Source organism: Hyla sarda, chromosome 2 (genome assembly GCF_029499605.1).
Source record: "Hyla sarda isolate aHylSar1 chromosome 2, aHylSar1.hap1, whole genome shotgun sequence".
NCBI classification, from domain to species: Eukaryota; Metazoa; Chordata; class Amphibia; order Anura; family Hylidae; genus Hyla; species Hyla sarda.
This window is the reverse complement of record NC_079190.1, coordinates 269066434-269079528: the sequence shown is the minus strand read 5'-3', so window position 1 is coordinate 269079528 and position 13095 is coordinate 269066434. Positions and strand designations below refer to the sequence as shown.

The following is a 13095-nucleotide window of genomic DNA, read 5'->3' as shown; positions in this document are numbered from 1 at the left end:
TATGCTGTTCTGGACAGTTCATAAAATGGACAGAGATGTCAGCAGAGAGCACTGTGCTCGTGATGTCAGCAGACAGTTCTGTGTTTCAAAAAGAAAAGAATTTCCGCTGTAGTATTCAGCAGCTAATAAGTACAGGAAGGATTAAGATTTTTTAATAGAAGTAATTTACAAATCTGTTTAACTTTCTGGCACCAGTTGATTTAAAAAAAAAAAGTTTTTCACTGGAGTACCCCTTTAAACTGAATGACTGAACACAGATTTAAATCTGCAGCTTTAAAGGGGTACTCCGGCGCTAAGACATCTTATCCCCTATCCAAAGAATAGGGGATAAGATGCCTGATCACGGGGGTCCCGCTGCTGGGGACCCCTGTGATCTTGCACGCCGCACCCCGTTAGAATCAGCCCCCGGAGCGTGCACGCTCCGGGGGCTGATTCTAACGGGGTACGGCGTGGAAAGGGATAAGATGTCTTAGCGCCGGAGTACCCCTTGTCTTAGCGCTGGAGTGCCCCTTTAAATACTGTGCATCAAATAAGCACGGTTTACTTTACGTGTGAATAGACCCTGAAGATGAAGTATTTTAATAGTTATTTGTTTAATAGTTATTTTTAGGATACCTACCCTTACACTTTTACCTCCCTGCTTCTGGATATAGAACTGAGAAGCAAAGAGTTAAAATTCCCTGTCAATCCCTAGAGGAGGTAGCACTTGCATGCAACAGATATCTGGCTTAAGTTAGAGGGAAAAACTGGATACTTTGGTCATTTAAAAAAGTGAGAGGGAAAGTGAGAGTCAGTCGATTGCATGAAAGTGGATGGAGCCAGAGCTGCAAACACGCTGGGTCTTTTCACTGCCTGAGCACTTGGTTTTGCTGATGGACTACAATACAGACACAGCCAGACCCCTCTCCGTCTCTCTCCTCTGTGAAATCCAGTTGGAGTTATCACTAGCTGTCTTATGAAAGCTGATATTCAGCCATGAATTGAATTTTCCATCAAATAAGAAGAAGCAGATCTACATTTCTGGAGACTTTTATTCATTTTCTTTGGCTTTTGGGGAGATTTTCTGGAAAGTAAGAATTGCTTATAGAACCGTATCCATTCGCTCTGTCAAGTGGAATTTATATTGGTAAGGTAAGTTTTTTGGAATTTTAAGAATGTCTTTTTTTTTTACTTTTGCGCTGATTTCTGTATCGATAGTGTATATGTATATTTCCCTTACAGAGCGATAGGTGATAAGGAACGGAATCCTAGTGTGAAACCATTTGTATGCTTCTGTTTGTATATGCGTAATGTACATGTACAATGATATATTGTATCCTGATGGCAAAAAGCAAACAGTTTAGCTTAGCTAGAGAAACAGACATCTTTAATTGTCAGAAGGCATTGGATTACTGACAGACACTTTCTGAAACCAACGTGTAGAATTGTGTTGCTTACAGATGTAGCAGAGTTGACTTTGTGAGTTAACTCTTTTGGAGCTGCATCGTTTGTGCATTTGGATAACACTGTAAAATCACAGATAACACGTGTTATCAGCATGAGCTTAGACGAGTGACCAACTCATCTCTGCTACGTAGGTTTATTTATTGGTGGGGAGTGAAGGATGTAGCAGCGAAAAGATTTTCCAAAACTATTTTTTGTTGTTGCATTGTTTAGCAGGCTTGCTGCCAAGAAGATCCTTCAGTTATCAGATTTGGAAGCTATCGTTCGCTGGCGTTATTAAGATAAAAGTCTGTTTTTGGGGGTTTTCGTTTTTTGCTGGCGTTGTTGGATCATGGAACAGAGAGCGTGAGGTCTGCTCTGTAATATGTGCATGTGTTTAGAAAAAGTAGCTTCTGCAAGGTCAAATTTACAATTCCCTTTTAATTTAAAACAGACATATCTAGGTCGTAGTTAGTTACTCCACAATGGAGAACCGAGGAAGAGGGCGTGGAGATACATTGCTTTATGTATTTTCTCATATGCTCCATGATAAGTGGTTGGAAAAAATCTACCACTACACTTGCGCGAGTTTTGTGACATTTAGCCATGCTTAAGCAACCTGTCTGTTTTTTAACCTATAGCGGTTTACTGAATGGAAAGGTTTTTTTTATTATCTAGCCAGCAAGTGCTAGAAATGGTAAAATAAAAATGGCATCCTTTTATGATAAAAATGGAATATATATATACAGTGACCCCCCGACCTACGATCATTTCAACATACGATGGCCTCTCAGATGCCATCGTATGTTGAAGGCAGCATCAACATACAATGTTTTTGTATGTCAGGGCCATCGCATAAATGGCTATCTGGCACCGCAGACTGCTTCAGCTGCCACCAGCTGCCCCGTGTGGTCCCTGTCCTCAGGGCTCTGGTGCGTCCTCTTCAGGATCCCCTGCATCGTCGGCGCTCTCCATCGTCGTCATCATGTTGCTGCGCACGCCGTCCCGTCATCCAATAGGAGCGGCGTGCCTAGCGATGTGATGGTGGCGATGGAGAGCGAGGATGCCGGGGAAGCAGAGGCCTTGCCAGAGCGTCGGAGACACCCCGGGGACGCGGCGACAGCAATGGAAGGCGACATCCAGGGCAGCGGTGACGGTCCGGAGCGCGAGTATAACCGGACACGTGAGTACAACCTCCAATACCAGTGGTCTTCAACCTGCGGACCTCCTGATGTTGCAAAACTACAACTTCCAGTATGCCCGGACAGCCGTTGGCATGCTGGGTGTTGTAGTTTTGCAACATCTGGAGGTCCGCAGGGTGAAGACCACTGTCCTGTACTTTACATTGCACGGATCCCTCAACATACGATGGTTTCAACAAACTATGGTCCATTTGGAACGGATTACCATTGTATGTTGAGGGACCACTGTATAAATGTGTGTGTGTATATATATATATATATATATGTGTGTATATATATATATATATATATATATATATATATATAAAGAAAAGAGTAACAATTTAAGACTTAAATACAATACTTTAAGAAGTCAGGAGATAAGCTAGACTGAAGCACATTCAAGTGAGTTCTTGAAATCTTGAAAAAGGCTGATGTCTAGAAGAAGACATACACAGTATATGTACATGGCTTATAGATGATGAATAAATGTACAAGTAAGCTAGATGAAGATTGATACAGTACAAGAAAGTTCTAGGTGAAGACTATAGAATACATCATACAACTGAATGTCATGGTTATACAACACAGCATGTTCTAGAGGAAGTTTGGTCCATAAGAGTACAGGGAAGATCAAGAAGATGAATGAAGCATATATTGTTCAATAGGGTTATGGATGAAGGCTGATACATATTTAAGAGGAAATCATAACCATATAGCGTATAGTTCTAGATGTAGAATGCATACATTTAGAGGTTCCAGAGGGTTCAAGGTGAAGACTGATGCATATAAAACACTGTGGGGTTCGTACTAGATAAAGAACGATGATACATTTACAGTACACAGTGGCCCAGATTTATCAAACTGTGTGAGAGAAAAAGTGGAGAGATTTTCCCTCAGCAACCAATCACAGCTCAGCTAACGATCTGAGGTAAAGTGAAAGCTGAACTGTGATTGGTTGCTGTGGGGAAATCACTCCACTTTTTCTCTCACACAGTTTGATAAATCTGGGCCACTGGTGTTTCTAGATGAAGAACATAGTATGCATTATTCAAGAGGGTTCGGGATAAAGACTAACATATAAAGTAGAGCAGGGTTGTAGTGGATATCTAGTCCATATACAGTAAGAGAAAGTTCTAGATTAAGAATAAAGCATACATAGTTCAGGAGGGTTCAGAATGAAGGTAGATGCATATACAGGATAGCAGGGTTTTAGAAGAAGACATGCATTTACAGCCCTAGAGGTTTCTAGATGGCGAATGCAGCATACGTAAATCAAGAGGTATGACAGTATAAACAGTACAAGGTTTCTAGATAAAGATTCAGAAATATACAGTACAAGGGGGTTTGGATAAAGACATACATACACAGTACAAGAGACTTTTGGATAAAGAATTAGGCATATAAAGTACAAGGGGTTTTTGGAAGAAAGCTGGTGCATAAATAATACATGTTTAGGGGATTCAAGGGGATGGTGGATGTATAAATAGGTTTTCAGGGCTTTCATACTTATGGCTCATATAACACAGCAGTAAATATGCTATTGTATGTTGAAAGTCTGTCCATTAGCATGGATACTGGGAAACCGCTACAGCATGGAAATGGGCAGTCATTTCAAAATCCAAACTCCATCATACTGCATAAAGCAGATTTAAAACACATACAGACACAGTGGTCCCTCAAGTTACAATATTAATTGGTTCTGGGACGACCATTGTATGTTGAAACCATTGTATGTTGAGACCAGAACTCTATGGAAACCTGGTAATTGGTTCTAAAGGCACCAAAATTTCATCCAAAAATAGGAAAATGTGAGGATTAAAGAAAAATAAGTAGATAACTAATACAGATAAAGCAAATCCTTCCATATAAAAGTAAGAAAGATCTGCTGGGAACTGTAAATCACTGTATATGTCAGTGTTTCCCAAGCAGGGAGCCTCCAGCTGTTGCAAAACTACAACTCCCAGCATGCCCGGACAGCCAAAGGCTGTCCGGGCATGTTGGGAGTTGTAGTTTTGCAACAGCTGGGGGTACCCTGCTTGGGAAAACACTGGTCTATGTAGAGGACAGGAGCTTCTTCAGGGTCCTGTACAGTACACAAAGTGTCCCAAAAAAAGTAATATGGAGTCATCCTCACCTGGTGTCCAAAGGAGCAGGTAACTGTGGCACAGGTAAAGAGTACAGAACATGTAATACCGCCCTGTACTGTAGGGGGGCGCTACCAGACATCAGTCAGGGCATACGCTTCAGTAATACAGGGGTTTTACCAGTGAATGTCCATTCTGATTGGTCAGTTCTTCCAGTCATTGACACGTTTCACAGATCTGGACTGTCTGTACATTGTATGTTGAGTCTGGTTTCAAGTTACAATGGTCCAGAATAGACCATTGTATGTTGAAACTATTGTATGTTATAGGCCATTGTAAGTTGAGGGATCACTGTATAGATCCCAAACATGTAAAATAACTTAAAATGAATAACACCATAAAATTGAAAGTAAAAATACTAAAATCAGCCTTAACCCTTAAACTACTAAAAAAAAAAAAAAATCATAATGCAACAATGATATTCTTTTCGTTTCCTTAAATCTCATGCCCCCATGACGTGGAGTCAGTGGCATATATAGAGTTGTAAGAAGCTGGGCTCCTCGCCGGAGGTAACGTTTTCCCTTGGCTTGTGGCTGTGCCAGGAACATGTGCTTTCCTTTCTGGGCACGCCCACTGATTAAAGGCTTTCATTTATGAGCTAACAAATCTGCTAACACCTGATACCTCTTTAGCTGCCGCTTTGAGTCCACATGAGGGGGGCTGGCAGGGTTACAGTGAAAAGTATCATTTTCTGCCCTTCAGGAGACGTACAAAGCACTGGTGAATGAGCTGATTAAATCTTTCCTAGCTAATAACCCAATATTATATTGGATTGCCTTGTTTAACAATAGTATATGTGTCAATAAAGGAACACATTCTACCACGGCACATTAGATCTCATGGTTCATCCTGGGTAACTTTATCTAGTGATGTTGAGTAGAAGAAGCCAAGGTGACATGACACACAGTTTTATTAATGACATAGTCCTCAGGTTGAATTTTTACTCCTATATACAGTATGCCAGAAGCAAACTTGCTGCAAAAGGAAGAGAGTCATAGGCCAGCATAGTGTTTCTTTCAGTCATTCTTGGCATGGTCTCTATAGATTACAAAAGACATACACCATCTCCTTAAATGGTCTAATAGTAATCTAGGCTACTACTCGGGAACTTGTCACCATGCAAATGGGAATCGGTAGAAATAATAAGCTGATTTTGGTTTTCACACCGGTGTTATCTCACTGGGAACTATGGCTTAGGCCGCTTTCACACAATATTTTGATCAGCCTATTGCATTAGTATTTGTAAGCCAATACCAGGTGTCCACCCTTCGTGAAGAAAAACGCTAGGATTTGGACATCTTTTGCCTTTTAGTTTGATTCCTAGTTTTGTCGTGCACTGAAAATATGCTGCAAAATACTGTAGTTCTGTCATTATTTAGCAAAACTGTAGTATTTGTAAGCAATTTTGCAGAAATACACACAATACATTGCAATATGTTTGAATATGTCCCAATGTTGGCTGCTTGACTGCGTTTTTAGCTTAGGTGCATTAGCCTGCTTTCAGACAGCTGTAAAGCACAATGCACAATGCTGGGACCTTCGGCAGGATATCAGAACCAGAGATTGAGTACAATAAATGCCGTCGGTGCACAAACTGGATCTGATGAAATGTGGGAGGTCTAGCGCTTGAATCTGTAATACAGGCACAGAAAAGAATCTGTATCATGGTCATGTCAAAGTGATCTTAAAGGGGTACTCTGGTGAAAACTAGATTTTGGAAATTCAACTGGTGCCACAAAGTTAAACAGATTTGTAAATTACTTCTATTTACAAATCTTAATCCTTCCATTACTTATCAGCTGCTGTATGCTCCAGAGGAAGTTGTATTTCTTTCTGGAGTTCTTTTTAATCTGAAAACAGTGCTCTCTGCTGACACCTCTGTCCGTATCAGGAATTGTCCAGAGCAGGAAGGGTTTGCTATGGGGATTTGCTCCTATAAAATTGCTATGGAGATTTGCTCCTAAAAATGTGTTTTCCACTGGAGTACCCCTTTAAGGCACAGCTATAGACAGTGATTGCTGTTTATAGCAATAATCTATTATTCAACTGCACAAACTTGGGATACTGCTCTGTCCATCATGCCTGCATATGCCTAATATCTATGTGCTCAGAGTGTATACGTGTATAAATATCTACTCACCACAATCTCAGCCAGAGGACAAAACATGACTTTTTCATGTTACAGTAAGGAAAGCATGGTTCTATAGGTGATAAAACAACCAGTTAAAAAATACTACAACTAGGTAACTGTATCTTTTTAATGCTTTTTAGAGGAAATGTAGACATTATACAAAAATGAAACCAACTAAACTATGGACTCAAGCATCCCTTCAGAGATGGCATCTATGAACGCAACATGACCTAGTAAGCATTTAAACATGCCCTACTGGTTGTTTATATATATATATATATATATATATATATATATATATATATATATATATATATAATGTATTCATGGGTTGTACCAACTCCATTAGCAGGCACAAAACACGGTATTAACATAACTGCAAAGAAACTAAGGAATAAATAGGTAACAACCAAATGGCTGGCCTTGTTGGATCTGGGTCAGATTTCAGGGCAGCCTTTTTATACTTACCTGTTTACACCTTGGTGTCTGTGTAGATTTTGTACAGGGGAAAGCAGTGGTACAACCCTGAAACGTATTGTAATTTTATAACCTGTAAATAAATAATAAGAAGTTGATACTTTAACACTTCTTGGGAGTTTGGAGAGGCGCCAATGGAAATCTCAATTTTCAACTGGCACCACACATTGGATTTACCAGTCCAGAGTTGTAGAGAAGTCTGACTAGCAGCTCTATTGATGCTTCATTGTGTCTGAAAAAAGTGAGATAGCAACAACTCTTTTCCTGTAAAACTAACACAACCTATGTAATGTTGCCATATGAAGTGCTTTTTCTAAGAGCTATCCTCTTCCAAAACTGTGCTACAGTGGAAAAATAGCTCCCTACATACAGAACTCAATGGAGCCTATAAAGTACAAGGTGTCTGCAAGCTCTTTACTAGATATTTGTACTCTGCCAGTGCCCTTGCTCTAAAGAGATGCTTCAGTTAACATTATATCTGCTTATTGCATCAAAGGAAGAGTACAGTATTTATTGGCGTATAACATGCACTGGCGTATAACACGCTCCCCAATTTTAACAGGGAAATTTAAGGGAAAAAATAAATGTAAAATAAATGACTTGGAATAAATGCCAAATCATCCCCCCAACTTTGATTTCCCCTGCACCTCTGTTTGGTCCCTAATTTAATGGTATTAGCCTTAGTGCAGAGATCTTCCATATTATCTGTGCTGTCTCCCCTCTAGGCTGTGATGTCCTGTCACAGGCTTTATATGCAGAGTGCTCCCATCCCTTGCATAATTATACTTTTGCTGGACAACCCCTTGAAGTTTAAAGGGGTATTCCAGGAATTTTTTTTTAATTTGACTATGCTACAGGGGCTGTAAAGTTAGTGTATTTCATAATATAGTGTCTTTACCTGTATGTGACGGTTTTCTCACAATTCTTCTGTGATTTTCACCCCACTGTTTATTTTTAACAGCATACAAAATGACTGTTGTTGTTTTGGATCTTTCCCAGCTTGCAATGTGGCCGAGACCTGACTCACTAGTCAGCTGATGACAGGGAGCCTGTCTGCTTCAATGGGTGGAGCGATCACTTGGTGGGAGAGAGATCAACTTCAAATAATGCAACAGCTGTAGACACCCTGATTGAAAACCACAGGTCTTTTGATGGATGCAGCTAATTTATGTTTCAATTAGCTGAGTACCCGGCGTTGCACGGTTTTTCCTTCCTTATCCTTGTTGGGGAGGAAAATCAACAAAGGAGGAAGCTTTTGACTTCATATTCCATCCCCATATATTGTTGTCATATCCCGTCCTCATACCCCGACCTCCTATCCCAACCTCCTATCCCATCCTCTTACCCGACCTCCTATCCCGTCCTCCTATCCCGACCTCCTATCCCGTCCTCCTATCCCGTCCTCCTATCCCATCCTTCTATCCCATCCTCCTATCCCGTCCTCCTATCTTGACCTCCTATCCCGTCCTCCTATCCCGTCCTCCTATCTCGACCTCCTATTCCGACCTCCTATCCCGTCCTCATATCCCATCCTACTATCCCGTCCTCCTATCTCGACCTACTATCCCGTCCTACTATCTCGACCCACTATCCCATCCTCCTATCTTGACCTCCTATTCCGACCTCCTATCCCGTCCTCCTATCTCGACCTCCTATCCCGTCCTCCTATCCCATCCTCCTATCCCGTCCTCCTATCTTGACCTCCTATTCTGACCTCCTATTCTGACCTCCTATCCCGTCCTCCTATCCCGTCCTACTATCCCGTCCTCCTATTTTGACCTCCTATCCCGACCTCCTATCTCGACCCTCTATCTCGACCTCCTATCCCGACCTCCTATCCCGACCTCATATCCCGACCTCATATCCCGTCCTCCTATGCCGTCCTCCTATCCCGACCTCCTATCCCAACCTCCTACCCCGTCCTCATTTCCCGTCCTCCTATCCCAACCTCCTATCCCGACCTCCTATCCCGACCTCCTATCTCGACCTCCTATCCAGACCTCCTAACCCGTCCTCCTATCCTGACCTCCTATCCTGACCTCCTATCCTGACCTCCTATCCCGACCTCCTAACTCGACCTCCTATCTCAACCATCCTGACCATCCCGTCCTCCTATCTCAACCTCCCATCCTGACCTCCTATCCCAACCTCCTAACTCGACCTCCTATCCTGACCATCCCGACCATCCTGTCCTCCTATCTTGACCTCCTATCCTGACCTCCATCCTGACCTCCTATCCTGACCATCCCGTCTTCCTATCTTGACCTCTTATCTCGACCTCCTATGCCGACCTCTCATCCCGACCTCACATCCCGACCTCCCATCCCATCCTGTAATATGTGTACCAGGTATTGAAATATCTCCAGCAGTACAGCAGTTATGTGAGAACATACATTTCTCATTGATTTGCATGGGACTTTAAACAAAAACCCTGACCCTCACAAATGGGGGTAGTTAAGGGTTAAATTAATTATCTAGACCATCCCGTCCTCCTATCTCGACCCTCTATCTCAACCTCCTATCCCGACCTCCTATCCCGACCTCCTATCCCGACCTCCTATCCCGTCCTCCTATCCCGTCCTCCTATCCCGTCCTCCTATCCCGACCTCCTATACCAACCTCTTATCTCGACCCCCTATCTCGACCTCCTGTCCCGACCTCCTAACCCGTCCTCCTATGTCGACCTCCTATCCTGATTTACTATCCTGACCTCCTAACTCGACCTGATATCCCAACCATCCCGACCATCACGTCCTCCTATCTTGTCCTCCTATCTCGACCTCTTATCCTGTCCTCCTATCTCAACCTCCTATCCTGACCTCCTATCCCAACCTCCTAACTCAACCTCCTATCCTTACCATCCCGACCATCCTGTCCTCCTATCTTGACCTCCTTTCCTGACCTCCTATCCCGACCTCCTATCCTGACCATCCCGTCCTCCTATCTTGACCTCCTATCTCAACCTCCTATCCCGACCTCCCATCTCGACCTCCCATCCCGTCCAGTAATATGTGTACCAGGTATTGAAATATCTCCAGCCGTACAGCAGTTATGTGAGAACATACATTTCCCATTGATTTGCATGGGACTTTAAACAAAAACCCCGACCCTCAGAAATGGGTGTAGTTAAGGGTTAAATTAACTATCCTATATTTTAAGTGGACATATAAGTAACACGTGACCAAGTATTATCGAAATATCTCCAGCCATTTGGAAGTTATACAGTAACACATATTTCCCATAGATTTGTATGGGACTTTACACAAAACCCCGCCCCTGGAAAATGGGGGTGAGTAAGGGTTAAATTACCTATCCTATGTTAATTGTTGACATAAAAGTAACGTGTGTGCCAAGTTTCATGTTAATATCTTTAGCCGTTTGGACGTGATTGTGGAACATACACACACACATACACACATTGAGTTTTATATATATATATATATATATATATAGATGGGTGGGGTGGCTGATGTGTGGGAGGGAGGAAAATGGAATTGTGGGATTTGTAGTCAAAAAAGGAAAAGTCAAACAGGAAATACAAGTTCACAAAAAGCTAGCCACAGTGTTATGGTAATCTCATGACATAGCCAGTTAGCCCCAAGACAAACGTAGATCCTTCCTAAGCATGTCCATTACTGTCTGCCAGGTACTTACTAAAATCCCCTTATGGTGGATAACCTCTTTAATGAGAGCAAGTTTTAGTGATTGCTCTGTTATGTCTATGTACAGTAAGTTGTGCAGGCAAGCTACAACTCTTCTATGTCAATTGTTGTAAGATTGTTCTGCAAAAGTTAACATTAAATGGGCACTGTCAGATGTAAAAACTTTTTATATGTTATAAATCTTGGCAAAACAAAAGTTTTAAAAATCTTTAAAACATTTTCACATTTTATAAAAGAAAACTGTTTTTCAAAATACCACCACTAGGGGTCCCCATACCGGCTGGGACACTGATTAGTTCCACAGCAGCATGAGGGTGTCTGAGGGTCATGGACACAAGATGGCTGATTGACAAGGCTGCAGGAGGAACACAGCCTGCAGCAAAACTACTATAACACTGAGTTTTACCAATCATGCGCCTTCAGCTGTTGCAAAACTACAACTCAAAGCATGTCTGGACAGTCAAATAATGTCTTGGCATGCTAAGAGTTGTAGTTCTGCAAAAGCTGAGTTATCCAAACACTGTACTTCCAACTATTCCAAAACTACAAGTCCCACCATTACAAGACTGCCTAAGGATGACACACATGAATGACATAGGAAAATGTAAGTTATATAATCACCATATTGTCTTTGGTGGTAGAGTACAGGCAATCTCCAATAATCAATGTGTGTGTCTGAGTGTACAGTATAAAACCAGAGAGGAAAGGGTTACAGAGCAGGTCTGCCAGGCTCCCTCCCAGCAGTGTTTTAGCAGAGTGAGGGAGGTCGAGGAGTCATTACAGTGCAGGAAAGAGAAGGACACGCCCCCTTCCTTTGACAAGATGGAAAAGACATTGAGCAGCTGTAATATGCTATTTTTTTTTTTTGTGAAATATCGGTGACAGATACATAAAAATTACATGTACTTGATCAGAATGAGGTACTGAGTAACATACTGAGTAACATATAACAGTGGGTTTTTTTTGTGGGATTTGACAGGTAAGTTTAAGTGGGAGGTTGTGTATTTCTGGGCACAGTGAGCTTATGTTGTGCTTATGGGTGGAGCATAATAAAGTCCCACAGTGAGCATAATAAAGTCCCACAGATGGAATTCAATTAGAAATATGCTATTGTTTTAATATAACTGTTAGGTTTCAGGTTTGCTGGGTTTATCTTTCAACAAATGCAGTGAAGCCATAAATAAAAAGTTGAAAAGTAAAGAATTACCTTTATTTATTTGACTAGTCTATAAATTCTCCAGCGGTCAGCAGCTTGTTTCTAGTGCAGAATGGTGTCAGTTCTTTTATGGTTGCTTATCATTACAAGTAAAATGATGGGAGACAAGAAGCGTCCTGTGTTTATTATAATTGGACTTTATATAGCGGCTCTGATGATTGGAGGACATGTAAATATAGTTAGTGATTATCTTGAAATTAGGAAAACAGATGTCAAAACTGTTTAGGATCTCAAGTGTTTACTGTTCATCTGGTTCGACATAATAAATCATACCACCCATAATTGCTTATCAAATGATGACAGCAGAAGAAAGTGATGTCACAGAGGATAAGAAATACAAACTATTAGTAACTGCTTATGGCCGCTGCTCTGTTCAGCACAGAAACACTGTAAGTTAGCGTTGCAGGACTGCATTTGCTACCAGCCATACAGTGATGAGATCTGGTCAGCGTATCAATGGGACATGACACCGAGTAAATTGAAGCTTTGGCTTGCCATCCAATTCTGGTGCTGAACACCATTTTAAAAATGGGCACATACCCAGAGTAAGTGCTTGTGATCCTTATAACCTCCTGTATCCCTTGTTAAGTGCTTTTGGAGTGTTACATACATGGTCTCCTGGTTTCTTTTGGACATTATACCTGTTTAACTCCTTGCCTGTGTATTGGGATTATACATGCTCTCCTGGCTTCTGACTATTGGAATGTGAAACTGTTTAATCCCTTACCACTGACTGTGTTTATAAGCACTTTTTTGTCTTCTGCCCTCAGCTAGTTGACCACTCTCCACCCTCCTGGTTTTCCTAGGTCAATTTGTGGCGCTTTGACTTATGCCTGTATTCTAGCATTTCCCTCTTCTA

The 13095-nt window shown here is 41.7% G+C and overlaps 1 protein-coding gene across 2 annotated transcripts in view; it reads left to right on the top strand.

Annotated features, from left to right (window-relative positions):
• The first annotated feature begins 804 nt into the window (after positions 1-804).
• Positions 805-13095, top strand: part of RSPO1 (R-spondin 1) — a 187959-nt gene continuing 175668 nt past the window's right edge. The window contains exon 1 of one of the 2 annotated variants that reach the window (XM_056560597.1): positions 805-1126. The gene's annotated coding sequence lies outside the window, so the exon portion shown is untranslated. Of the gene's footprint in view, positions 1132-13095 lie in introns of both variants that reach the window. The other variant, XM_056560596.1, reaches the window with a different exon arrangement.